Here is a 14451-nt window from a genome sequence, read left to right as displayed (position 1 = left end):
CAGTGAAGATGACGGTCATATAAATATGTAGCTACACGACGCCTCAACATTTTTGGTGTCTGTTAAGTTGTTATTATCAAAATGAAAATAGGCAGTTCTTAATATCATGTTTTCATTTTTATTGTTAAGAAAGTGAAACAACGTAGCCAGGGTGATGTGAATGAGGTTATAAATTACACTGTTCCCTTTGAAGACTTACCCGACGTGTCCTCGGGAATTTGTTTTCCACATCAAACTAGCAAAGTCTGAACACAAGGAGAGGATGCAAGACTGAACCTTGTGTAGGCTACTTAATATTGAGGAAAATGCCCCAATCAGATAGGCTAATGTCTGCTGCCCTGCCTCTGTTTTCAGACGTCTCCTTTTTCCCCCATCCACACTGAGACAGAGCAGCAGTGTTTTAGAATGAAAACAGCCTCTTTAGCGTTTCCAAAATTCTCAGTTTTCGGCGCTCGAAAACTCCGGCGTCGTGTGGATGAATGGCGTCAGACTGAATGACAATGAAGATGCACCAAACACGGAAGAAAACTCCCCCGGAGTTTGATGTCATCCACCCGTCACATTTTCACTATCCCACGATATGAAATGATTCCTCACAGCAAATGTAAACAGTCTGTAGCGGCAATTTTGCACACAGCAAGCCTCAATAATAAAACCAGGAAGAATAAAACTTTTAATATTTCCCAGCGGCCATTTGAATTGTCGTATGGATTACATCATCAGATTCTCCTGTTGACTGCAGGAAAGTGTCGGAAATCTTCTGAATCTGCCATACTTCATCGGAGGATAATGTTTTTATCACAACAGGCACTAAGCGGCTGTCTGTGAACATGTCAAACCAACAATCACAGATCACAGATTTTAGCCAAGGATTTCAGGAATCTTTTAGGATTTCCCAAATTTGTCTCAGATGACAAAACCGTGGCTGAACTCTCACAGTGTGAGCAGGGCTTTAGGCCATGTCCATGCGTACACATCCACACAAAACATTTTTATAAGTGAAGTTTCACAAACTAATTTCTAGAGGAGCATGTGATGATTGGTCTCTCATCTACAATCATTAGTGAGCCAATCGGATCATTCCAAACTCACTATAAATAGCCCGACAAGCATTACTCCCTCATCTTCATTTTTTGAAGAATACCCCCATCCACCCCATCTCCCCCTTTTCCTCCTTTACCAGGGGGAGCTCTTGAGAACTACCTGATCTCGTACTTCTTTACATGCTCATTGACCAGACAGGAGCCCTGGGCTCAATTATGTCTAAGCTTAGGGTTCTCTCCCGGGACAGCATGCCAAACTTGCTATTGTTATCAAGCAATATCTAAGTGTGAACTCTTGAAACTTTAAAACTTTTAGAAAATCTCAGTTCACATGCAAAAACACACTGAGATGCATGTTAGGAGCATGTCGGACCAACAGACGGCGATCATTTTATGGTGGATTCACACCAAACAGGGTGTTTGCACAAGAAAATTACATTACACAAATTACACAAATCAATGCAAATGTGAGAGCAAAGGCAGATTACTGTCACGCGGGTGAACGACACTAAATATATGATTTGTTTGCCGTGAATTTTGCCTCATTTGTGTCTTCCATGTTTGGTGAGAACCCAGCCATGTTGACCAATCAGAAAGGAGTAAACAGCACACATGCTGACATCATGAGGCGTAAACTCTGTTTGTAATATCCACAAGGCCACACTGTACTCGGAGTTAAAAAAACAATTATACCCAGTTTCAGTTTTAGTCACCTGACTCTATGTTTTTGTGTGAACAACAGTGAAACCACACAAAAAAAAGCAGTTTTGAAAATACCAGTGTTCGTGTAGAAAGGCCTAAATTGTGAGGTAACATTAGAATTGTTGTTTACAAAATTACCATTATAATAAGCAAGTAAGATTGAAAGTGTTTATTTGTTTGTTTGTTTTTATATTTTGAAAGTCATGAACATTACTATCAGATGGGATATTTGGTCAAATGCAGTAAAATCAAGAATCTATGTTTTATTTTATGTCTTAATTTATTTTAAAGGTATAGTTCACTAAAAACGAAAATTTTGCTATCATTTATTGATCCTCGACTTGCTCACAAGCGATTAGAGTTGCTTTCTTCAGTAGGAAGATAACGAATGCTGGAAAAACAGCCATTCATTTCCATAGTATTTTTGTTTCTACTCTGGATGCCACTGACTGCTTTTTTCCAACATTTTTCAGAATATCATGTTTTGTTTTGGTGTTCGATAGAAGAAACTGTAGGGTGAGGACATTTTCATTCCAGTGTTCCATCGACAGACTTAACTAGAAAAGTAAAGTTCATAGACAAACTTCATGGTGGCTTGAGAAAGCCTTAGTCTGAATGTTTAAAGTTGTTTCAAAGTTTAAATAATTGAAGTAGTTTTGAAAAGTTTGTACATATGTGTTAGCAGGTTTCTAGTATGGATTGGCATGTTTCTTGCTAGGCTGTTAATAGGGGGTTCTGAGTGGTTGCTAAGGTGTTGCTTAGTGGTTGCTGGGGTGTTCTAAATGGTTGTTAGGGTGTTCTGAGTGGTTGCTAACGTGTTGCTAGGCGGTTGCTAGGGTGTTCTGAGTGGTTGCTAAGGCATTGCTAAGGTTTTTTAAATGGTTGTTAAGGTGTTGCTAGGCAGTTGCTAAGGTGTTCTGAGTGGTTGCTAGTTAGTTGCTAAGGTGTTGCTATGTGGTGTTTTATGTGGTTGCTAGGGTGTTCTAGGTGGCTGCTATGTGGTTGCTAAGGCCTTGCTAAGGTGTTTTAAATGGTTGTTAAGGTGTTGCTAGGCAGTTGCTAATGTGTTCTGAGTGGTTGCTAGGCAGTTGCTAAGGTGTTGCTATGTGGTGTTTTATGTGGTTGCTAAGATGTTGCTAGGTGGTTGCTAGGGTGTTCTGGGTGGCTGCTATGTGGTTGCTAAGGTGTTGCTAGGCAGTTGCTATGGTGTTCTGATTGGTTGCTAGGCAGTTGCTAAGGCGCTTCTAGGTGGTTGTTAAGGTGTTGCTAGGTGGTTTCTAATGTGTTCTGAATGGTTTTTGGGGTGTTTTGAGTGGTTGCTAAGTTTTTGCTAGGCGGTTGCTAAGGTGTTTTAAGTAGTTTCTTGGCAGTTGCTAACATAAATTAGCATGATTCTAGAATGAATTGGCATGATTCTAGTATGAATTTCTAGCAAGTTTCTAGCATAAACTAGCATGCTGTTAGCATAAACTTAGTAAGGGTTACCATAGATATAAACACTAGATATTGCATACGGACCCTGAGCATGCATCGATTGCGCCGCCACATTTGTACAGTGCTCCCAGCACAAATGTCATTCAACTGCACTAGACAGTGTGCTAACGTGAAGATTCTGGACTTTAGCGCTGTGTACAGGTGTAGTAACGAGCAAACAAACAACAAAAAAAGAAAACAAAGCACAAAGGCAGAACATTTCAGAGGTAAGATTTCCTTTTTTATGATTTTGTATGTTACAAACTTGTGCTGAATCAATGTTACTGATGATACAGTCACTTACTGCACTGACCTAAAGTAACACCAACTTGCAATAAATACTATGCTTATGCTAGTTTTGTTGAATAAAATAAGCAAACAATGTTAATGAAATATAAAAAACAAGACGCTGCAGAGCTAGAAACTTGTATTATTGTCGGCTAAGTGAACGAGTTGTTCATAACGGAGATTCATTCACAAACGAATCGCTTCCTCTGTTAGCATGAGAAGTGAAAGCAGGAGAGGGGGTCTGTTTTAGGACAAGGATTAGATCAAATCTAACAGGGAGGGTTGAATAGTACATTTCCATACACACAAACACATGCTCTTTGTCAGGAATGCCTGTGCGGTCCATCGATGAAGAAAAGTGATAATAAATGATAATTTTTGTAATTAAAAAAAAATATTTGTACAGGGAAAACTCACGATCAGATATATATATATATATATATATATATATATATATATATATATATATAGATATATATATACATATATATGTGTGTGTGTGTGTGTATACCTCTGGCTCTAGACGGTCACTGTTCTTTACTGCAGATTGGTGCTGCATTCATTTCAAAGGAGAGCTACCCTGTACTAAAATGGCGCCTCCATTGACGCATTCCTTCTATTAGACAACAACAGGGTAAGCGACATCTAATGTAAATATCTATGATGAGTTACCATGTTGCTAGTATAATTAGTATGTTAGTGTGTTTTTAGTATGGATTGGTATATTGTTGGCATGTTTCTAGTATGATTAGTGTGTTAGTATGCTTGTAAGTATGTTTCTAGTATAGATTTATATATTGCTAGTATGAATGGCATGTTGTTAGTATGTTCAATGTAAAGTCAATGGCAGTTTTTTATAAGGGAAGTCTATGGGACAGTTGCTAGGGTGCTGTAAGTGGTTGCTAGGGTGTGGCTATTAAGTTGAAAGGTCATCAGTGATTGGCAGATTGGTAGTCTGAGTTAAATGAGCCCAACCATAAGTCTGTATGACAGTCTGGCGCAAAGTTATGAGGTCACAAATTTGGTCCAAGGTTAAATCAATAGGACTTTTCCAATTTTTCTGGGTCAGTTTTGGGAAAACCGATCAGTTGGAAAAGGTATAGCAACTTCAGTATAGTTTTGAGGTTTGGAGTTAGTTTGGTGGTTGTAGTATAAACAGTCTAGGAGGAGATGTGTTCTTAAAATAGTCTAAGAAGAAGATGGAAGAACAATAAGTTTAAGTAGTATAACAGTATGTTGACTTTCTCAAGCCACCATAATTAATGCCAAAGAACCTTTATTGTAAAGAGTGTTGGCAACTATATTATACAATGCATTTCTCAAATTTTAATTTAATCTCCCAACCATGTTGTGAATCATAGTTTCACATGAGCTGCGTAACACATAAGCAGAGGTCAGCGAATGGGTCTTGTGCCATTTCATTAAGTCTTTAAAACAAGCGGGCAGCTGCACCGGGTTCACACATCAAAAGGGCGAAAGCCAGAATACACACGTGTGTTTATCTCCATTCTTTACATTGACAAATCCAGATGTCTGCAGCATGTGGTGCTTTTATTTGCCCATTAACTTGAGACACAATTAGAGCAGAACTGCAGGCCAAGGGCTTCCCGACTGTGAACTCGAGTCAAACTGTTTCAATAGCAACAAATGTACCATGAAAAATGTAGCAGAGTTTAAGCCTCCGCTGTTCTTGTTTACAGACGTGCAGTATCTCAACTGCTAATCCGCCGCTATTGCAATAGGTTGTTTCAAGTGCAAACATGTTTAAGCAGGACAAAGGTAAATATAGCTGGTGTCAGTGTGAGGAGACGTCTGGGTTTTTTTTGCGCTGTGAATGGATGCACTGAATGGCCTCCTACACTGGAATCTCTCTTATGCAACATCTCCAATTATAAGTATGATTAGATCTTAAGCTTTAATGTTGAGTTCAAAAGGGTTTGGGGCAAAATAATTATTAGATCAACAATAACAAACCTTATAGCATGGAAGTGGGAGGCATGTGCCTTAAACTAAACTGTATATCGAAGGAAATATATTAATCATAAGTGAAACTGAATCATATTCATATTCATATTATATTCTTATTATTTATTTTTAAAATTTCAATTGATGACCCATGTGGAAATGTATATCTGGGCTGCTAAAAAAAAAAAAAAACCTTGGCTCAAAGCTATGTGTAAAAGCTATTCATCATGCATCTCAGTTGTAATTTAAGTGAAGTGTATAAGTAAATCTTAGGCGTCAAATCTAAGAGGTGATTCATGATACTGACACAATCGTGGGACACTAACAAGATTTTTGATGATGACAAAGGCATGATCCAATCACTGAATAGGATTACTATTAAATATGTTTAAATATGTTTATGTCAGAGCCAAAGCAAAATTGGAACTGATCTAAAAAAAGATCTAAAAGTCTAAAATGTGTACACCTAAATGAATATGCTAAGGAAAAATATGAAATAAAATTTTAATAACCAGGAAAAATAAAAAGAAACATAAAAAGTATAAAATTTAATTAATATTAATTTAATTTAATATTAAAATAATTAATTTTGTAGGTTGTATTTATTTTGCAATAACTCATTTGAATTTAAATGTATTATTTTTCTATTTTTAAAGATGTTTGGTGTCCTCACTTTTTTTAACTTCTATTTTAATGTATGTACGTGTTTAATAAAACGGTTTTGTTAAAATTCATCAAAAAGGATTGTATATAGTCACTAAGAAGTTGATTTTAAAAAATCGGTGTGTGCTCAGTTATGCTGACCACTATATTGTGAAAATAATATTTAATAAGTAAACATAAAAGTAATTCTCAATATGGAACACTTTAAAGATTCATTCATTCGTTCATTTTCTTTTGGCTTAGTCTCTATTTCGGAGGTCACCACAGAGAAATAAACCATCAACTATTGCAGCATATGTTTTACATAGAGGATGCCCTTCCAGCCGCAACCCAGTATTGGGAAACACCCATACACAAATCATACACTACGGACAATTTAGTTTTTTCAAGTCCCCTATACCTCATGTCTTTGGATTGTTGGGGAAACCCACATGAACGTGGGGAGAACATGTAAACTTTATACAGAAATGCCAACTGGCCCAGCCGTGACTCGAACCAGAGACCTTCTTGCTATGAAGCAAAGTAACCACTGAACCACCGTGCCGCCTACTTAAAAATTATTTTCTCAATACTTCCATCTTTTTGACCCCCAGATGCCTGTTTTTTCAAGCAGTTAGACCTCAGTCAAATATTGTCCTATCCTAACAAACCACACATTAATTGAAAACATAATTATTCAGCTTTCAGATGTTGTATAAATGTCAATTTTCAAAAAATGTCTTTTTCAAGTCTTTTTTTTTTGTGTGTGTGTGGTCCAGGGTTACATATATGTTCTATGACAGTATATTTCATAATATGAAAATGTGATATAACTGCATAGTACATTTTCATTTGGGGAATTATGTGTATTCTTTCAAATACAATCCAAATATACATTTTTTTCCTCAAATATTGCATCACATTCCAGATTAATTTTGCAAATTTTTTATTTACCATTTATTCATTCATTCATTCATTCATTCATTCATTCATTCATTTAGTTTTTAATTTATTTATTTACCATTTATTTATTTATTCATTCATTCATTTACCATTTATTTATTTATTTATTTATTTATTTATTTATTTATTTATTTATTTATTTATTTTGTTTACCATTTATTCATTTATTCATTCATTCATTTATTTATTTTTTAACTTATTTATTTACCATTAATTTATTTATTCATTCATTCATTTACCATTTATTTATTTATTTATTTATTTATTTATTTATTTATTTATTTACCATTCATTCATTCATTCATTCATTCATTCATTTATTTATTTTTTAATTTATTTATTTACCATTAATTTATTTATTCATTCATTCATTTACCATTTATTTATTTATTTATTTATTTATTTATTTATTTATTTATTTATTTATTTATTTACCATTCATTCATTCATTCATTCATTCATTTATTTATGTATTTATTTATTTATTTATTTACCATTCATTCATTCATTCATTCATTCATTTATTTATTTACCATTTATTTATTAATTTATTTATTCATTCATTCATTCATTTATTTATGCATTTATTTATTTATTTATTTATTTGTTTATCATTTATTTATGTATTTATTCATTCATTCATTTATTTATTTATTTACCATTTATTTATTTATTTATTTATTTATTCATTCATTCATTCATTTATTTGATCTGCATAAAGATGTCTGAATTATCACTGATCTGAAAAGACATATTTCCTTTTAAGCCGGACAGTACAAAAGGGAAGCCTAGCTGATTTAGCCATCAGAAGCAGGACACAGAAGAGCCGTGACACGACCTGTGCCTCTAAACTTTTCATCTGTCCATTTGATTACTGCTGTCCACTCAAATGGAATAATAATGAAATGTCCCCTAGAGAAAAAAAGAAGAAGAAAAATCTTTAAAGATGTACTGCACATCATACACCTTTCACAACTGATTTAGCGGGATGTGTGCCATCAGTGTTTTTTCAATGAGCATGTGAGAAGGGCATCCATCTGTAAGGTCAGTTTACATGCAAGACCAAATCACTTTGAAAGGGTCTGTGGATAAAACAGAATGGACGATGCCCTTGGATCTGGGGATTACACTATGGTGGGAACGAAAATATGAATATAATAATCATACACACTACAGTATATACATACCTTTAGAATGATAAGATTACATGCATCAAATCAAATACATGTAAAAATATATTAAATTAAAAAATACATACATGTGATATATTTTATTATACTTATTATTATGATCAGATAAGTTTTATTATGTATTATTATTTTAATGTTATTAGTGTCACTTCTGATCATTTCAAAGTGCCTTGCTGTAAACTATTAAATAGTTGTGCAGAATATTTCCCATTTTTGTATTACTTTTATTATATTACTTCTACTATTCTACTATCATGTTACTATTTTACACAAAAAATATGAGCTGCTTTTTTATTTTTTTAATTATTTTTATTTTATTATAAGTTTTTATTATTTTTTTTTTATCTAATTATTTAACAGGTACATTGACCTCAAACGGACCTCAAAATTGACAAGTCATTTTTACTGTGAGCAATATCACGTGTAGCAGTGCGATATGGCTGTATATGCCCCTCTAGTGATGATGTACAGCCATATCGCACTGCTACAAGTGTCATATTGCGTTTATACAACAATTCGATGGCATAATTGTGTATATAAAACACTAAATCAAACATGCAAGCTTTTGTATGAGGAACTACTTTCTTCCACCATTCATTCACATCTACAGCTGATGTCAGAACAGCGGAAACCATTGGTACTTCACAAACATCACTTTAAAGCTAGTATATAAATAATTCTTTAGCGTAATATCTAAAGTGATGACAAAATATGTGATTTTGCTCACATTTTACGATTATAAGGCTGAACGACATGAAATGCCATCAGTCTACAGAGATTTCTCGGAATTTCTCTGTTGCAATCAGGAGATCACAATAATTAACCCCAAAAAGCCAAAGCAATACAAACACTACACGATTACTATAGTATAAATACAGCACTACAACATACAAAAGAGAGAGATTGACTGAGAATGTTACGTACCTGTTTTATAATGATTTGATCAGCTGTAATTTAAAATTTACGCTGAGTTTTTTCTCCCCTAAGGACATATTATGCGGTCTCTGTCACCATCTTGTGGCGGAACATCAACCCTATTTGCTCTGCTCAATGACAGGCTAATGGCCACCGACACGCTGAATATCCAAAATTATAAATATTTAAAATTATCCTGCATTGCAATCTAAACAACTACATTCTCGCCTAAAAAGCCTCAACCGCACATTATGTTGTTCAACGGCTGCACTATTTGTCAAACTATAGTGAGTTTATTGATCTGCTGTCACTCTATGTGGGCAGAGTATTACACAAAAGTGAAGAGGCTGTACCAGTGCTGATATTGAAGAAATATCACATGGCTATGTCAATTAGATTCAAAAACCAGACAGAACTGTTGTGTATATATATATTTACAGTTGAAGTCAGAATTATTAGCCCCCCTTTGAATTTTTTTTCTTTTTTAAACATTTCCCAAATGATGTTTAACAGAGCAAGGACATTTTCACAGTATGTCTGATAATATTTTTTCTTCTGGAGAAAGTCTTATTTATTTTATTTCAACTAGAATAAAAGCAGTTTTTAATTTTTCAAAATCCATTTTACGGTCAATATTATTAGCCCCTTCAAGTTATTTTTTTTCGATAGTCTACAGAACAAACCATCATTATACAATAAATTGCCTAATTACTCTAACCTGCCTAGATACCAAGAACCTAATTAACCTAGATAAGCCTTTAAATGTCACTTTAAGCAGGGGTCACCAATCTCGGTCCTGGAGGGCCGGTGCCCCTCCAGGGTTTAGCTCCAACTTGCCTTAACACACCTGCCTGGGTGTTTCAAGTATACCTAGTAAGATGTTGATTAGCTTGTTCAGGTGTGTTTGATTAGGGTTGGAGCTAAAATCTGCAGGACACCGGCCCTCCAGGAACAAGTTTGGTGACCCCTGCTTTAAGCTGTATAGAAGTGTCTTGAAAAATATCTAGTCAAATATTTTTTACTGTCATCATGGCAAAGATAACATAAATCAGTTATTAGAAATGAGTTATTAAAACTATTATGTTTATATATATATATAAATTTATGGTTCACAAAAGTAAGTCAAATTTGAGGTTGAGTCGCTGATGACAATTTCCATTTTGGGTTACAGTCCCTTTGCTTTCTCTTGTTGCATTTGGAATTATTTTAATGATCTTGTTAAGATGCTTTTGGTGGATCTTATTCAAATTGACCACAAAGGATAAAGCGAAACCTGCTTTTCAGTATAATTATCTCTTTAGACCAGTACTACTACTCTGAAGCACATGAAAATGTGCTTCAGTGTTTTAGACCTTGCTAGACACATCTTCTTACATCTAGATTCCAACATTTTTCAGTTTTATACACAAATGTACTCGGTATATTCAAATATCTAAACACTCCAGCATTAACATGAGAGACTTTTTTTTCTGACTGAAACCCAGATGTAGAGGATGCTCATCACCGGGCAGAAATCACACACAAATCCACCGCCATAATTGGTTTCAGACTTATGAGGATGGTAGAGACAGATCTATGAAACAGGGCTCACTTTGTCTCTCTCACTTTATAGTTCTGTCGTCTCCTCGGCCTCAACCCTGAGGCCTTCCATATGCTGAAAGGTTACAAAATCCACCCAAATGACCTGCTGAAAGCATTGTCTTGATTTACTGACATGGACAGTGTATTTATTAGCTCATTAAAATATTTAGATTGATTATAAAAATAAAATTGAAAGCTTAAAATAAAATAAAATTTTAAATAAAAAAGCAGTGATTAGGTGGCCAATAAAGGTAAATAAATTAAATAACATAACAAGGAATTTAAAAACCAAACCAAACCAAAACAAAACAAAAAAAAGACAAATTGATAGGATCAAATATATATTTCCAAATGTATATTTTCCAGCCATGGGTTACTTATTTAACACTCCCTTGCCTGAACTTGCCGCAAGTGGGATGGAGAAAATGAAAGCACATCAGCACCAAAGAAAAAAAAAATCTGATGCAAAATAATGACATATTAAAAAAAATAGCAAATATATGACAGAGGTTTGTGAACAAAACTTACAGTGGAGCATTAATTAAATCCTTATTTTCCACAGAGCGAAACAAATCATCCACACACACACACGCACGCACGCACGCACGCACGCACGCGCACGCACACGCACACACACACACACACACACACACACACACACACACACACAGTTGAGTAGTGGATGGGCACAAACAGAGAAATAATTTGTATATTTTCCTTAAAAATATATCATTTTGAAATGAATTTTGTTTTGTAAAATTAAAATCTTAGTTTTAATGTTTTTGTTGGTCAATTATCTACTAGATAAACAAGAATAACAAATAACATCTAAGGTGAAAGGCCTCAAAACTAGTCCGCTATATGCTTCAGTGCCAAAGCAAAAACAGTTTTGTTAAGTAAAATAAAATCTAGCCTAAATAAAATTAAAGTGAAATATTCACAGCTTTAGATAAACTTATTTTAAACTGTTTTCATTTTTAATGACAAAATCGTCCATTGCGCAGGTGAGTTTTAATTTAATTTTGAATAAGCAAGACAGATTTACAATGTTTTGGTAGCACTGAATGTGTTTCCAGATAACCTCGGAAGAACGAACTCGGTCGGAAGGATGAGAGAACTCCAAAACTTGTTAAGCGAATGATGCCTGCATATTGCATTTTTATAAAACGCTTTAATATTTTAGAGAAAGTAGTTAAAAGTTTGCATAACCAATGATTGATTTTATCCACCCATAAGTAAATAATAGGCCTATTTTTTAAATGACGTAACCCATGGATTAATGGCAGCACCATTCTCAGATATAACTGAGAAATTATGTTCTCCTATTGTCCACTGTCACCCTTGTGACGGAACTCGTCATGATGATGGGGAAAAAATTAAACATGCTAGACTTTCTGCGATGGTGTCTTGAGCCATCGCAGACATGGTCTCGGTTGTCTTGAACTTTGCCACATTACACAAGGTGAAACGATTGAATCTTGTGTCATGATGCCCATTTGTCGTTTACAACTCCCTACAACACCCTACATCAAGGAAATCGTGACAAAATCTTGTGATCTTGTGAAAATTAAGTGATCTTACCAGGGCTTAAGCAAAAAAAAAGTGAGTGAAAGAAAGAAAGAAAGAAAGAAAGAAAGAAAAAAAGAAAGAAAGAAAGAAAGAAAGAAAGAAAAAAAAGAAAGAAAGAAGGAAAGAAGGAAAGAAAGAAAGACATATTATATGATCAAATATTATATATAAGTCTAACAATCTGCAGGCCAGAGGGAAATGTCTTGAAGTCACGGCAAGGTCAGGTATTCTGTAACACTGAGCTTTCTAAAGCACCTGTTCTTTCTTGTCTGTTTGAAACATGTGGGTTTATAGCAGGAATTATTCCTCTGCCAAATGCTTGAAACAAAAAATGTGAGCCCCTGTAAGTTCCTGAGTGCCAAAGGTCACATAAATATAGATAAGAAGTTTGGCAGATGTTTGAGGGGAAAATTCCAATCTAAATACATCCTTTTCTCATTTCCAAAAGAAATTCGAAACAAACACAACGATCGATCTGAATCTCCTGGATATTTCACATACATCTTAAAAGAGTAATTGATATGTAAATCTCCTTACATATCAGATTTCTAAAGTGAAACAGACATGAAAGCACACTGGGCTGAATACTGCATGTCTGAAGCAACAGCAGTCCAGGCTGGTTTTATTCTTAGCCAAGGAGCGTGAAGTCAAAACAAGCTAGACTTCCTGCTGGCCTCAGCGCTGGTTTACAAGCCAGACCACTGACAGGAGAAAGTCCCCTTTTCTCTCTCTCTCTTTCCCTCTCGCTGAAGTTATCTTAAGGACAGTGGAGTCTGGGTTGCTACGTTTAACACTTTCTGCAGTGAAGACTTCCAGCTGCTGGTAATGAAGAACTTTTCCTAACACTCTCTCCATTTTTCATTTTGCACACACACGCACACACACACACACGCACACGCACGCGCACACGCGCACACGCACGCACATAACAACATTTGAAAAAAGTATGTCCTTTAACAACAAATGCAAACAGTATCTTGCATACATCTGAAAACCAACTTATTACTAAAATATAGCATACAGTGTTTGACTGATATCCAAACAACAATATAACAAATGTAAAATAGAAAATTTGATAAAATTCATCTTTGCTAAAAATTATAGGTGGGCATAGTTTTTTTTTTTTTTTATCTAGATTAACCTAGATTAAAATGGCTCATTTGAATTCTATTTTTGTATTATTAAATATAGGCTGGCATGTTGAGTAAAATAATAATATAAAACAATTGTAAAATTATTGAAAAAACTTCAGAGGTGGTGAAACAGGTTGTTGTTGTTGAAATATAAGTTTCAGAGATCTAACTGAACTGATTCTTGCTTTCACACATTCACACTGACCCATTTAACTAATAGTGGTAGTCAAGATTTTGGTATTTGTTATGTCATTAGGTTTATTTATTAACATGAGCTGATTACAGTCAAAAATGAAATTTGCTGCTTTTTTATGTTCTATTTTTTATGTTTAATACACTTAAATTTGTAAAAACCGTTAAGTCAATTTGTAAAAACCATTAAGTCAACTTACTCAATGTATGTTGGTGCAACATGAATGATCTGTGTGAAACCCTACTTTTTTAACAGTGTGTATTGGTAATAATTGTCATAATAACAATATTAGGTAAAATGAACCATAAAATATAATAAAAAACTGTACAATTTAGAGTAAAAATAACAGGAAGCTGTGGTTTCCTATAGTGGAAACAAAATTATAATTGTAAACTACCACACTTCATTAATTTATAATGTTAATACATCAGTATTATGAAATGTTCATTCATTCATTCATTCATTTTCTTTTCGGCTTAGTGCCTTAAATAATCAGAGGTAACCACAGCGGAATGAACCGCCAACTTATCCAGCACATGTTTTATGCAGCGGATGCCCGTCCAGCTGCAACCCATCTCTGGGAAACATTCATACACACTCATTCACACACATTCACTACGGACAATTTAGTCTACCAAATTCACCTGTACCGCATGTCTTTGGACTATGGGGGAAACCGGAGCACCCGGAGGAAACCCATGCGAACGCAGGGAAAACCTGCAAACTCCACACAGAAATGCCAACTGACCCAGCCGAGGCTTGAACCAGCGACCTTCTTTTCCACCTTCGTTTCC

This window comes from Danio aesculapii, chromosome 17 (genome assembly GCF_903798145.1).
Source record: "Danio aesculapii chromosome 17, fDanAes4.1, whole genome shotgun sequence".
Lineage (NCBI taxonomy): Eukaryota > Metazoa > Chordata > Actinopteri > Cypriniformes > Danionidae > Danio > Danio aesculapii.
The sequence above is the reverse complement of the archived record's forward strand: the minus strand, read 5'-3'. Positions refer to the sequence as shown.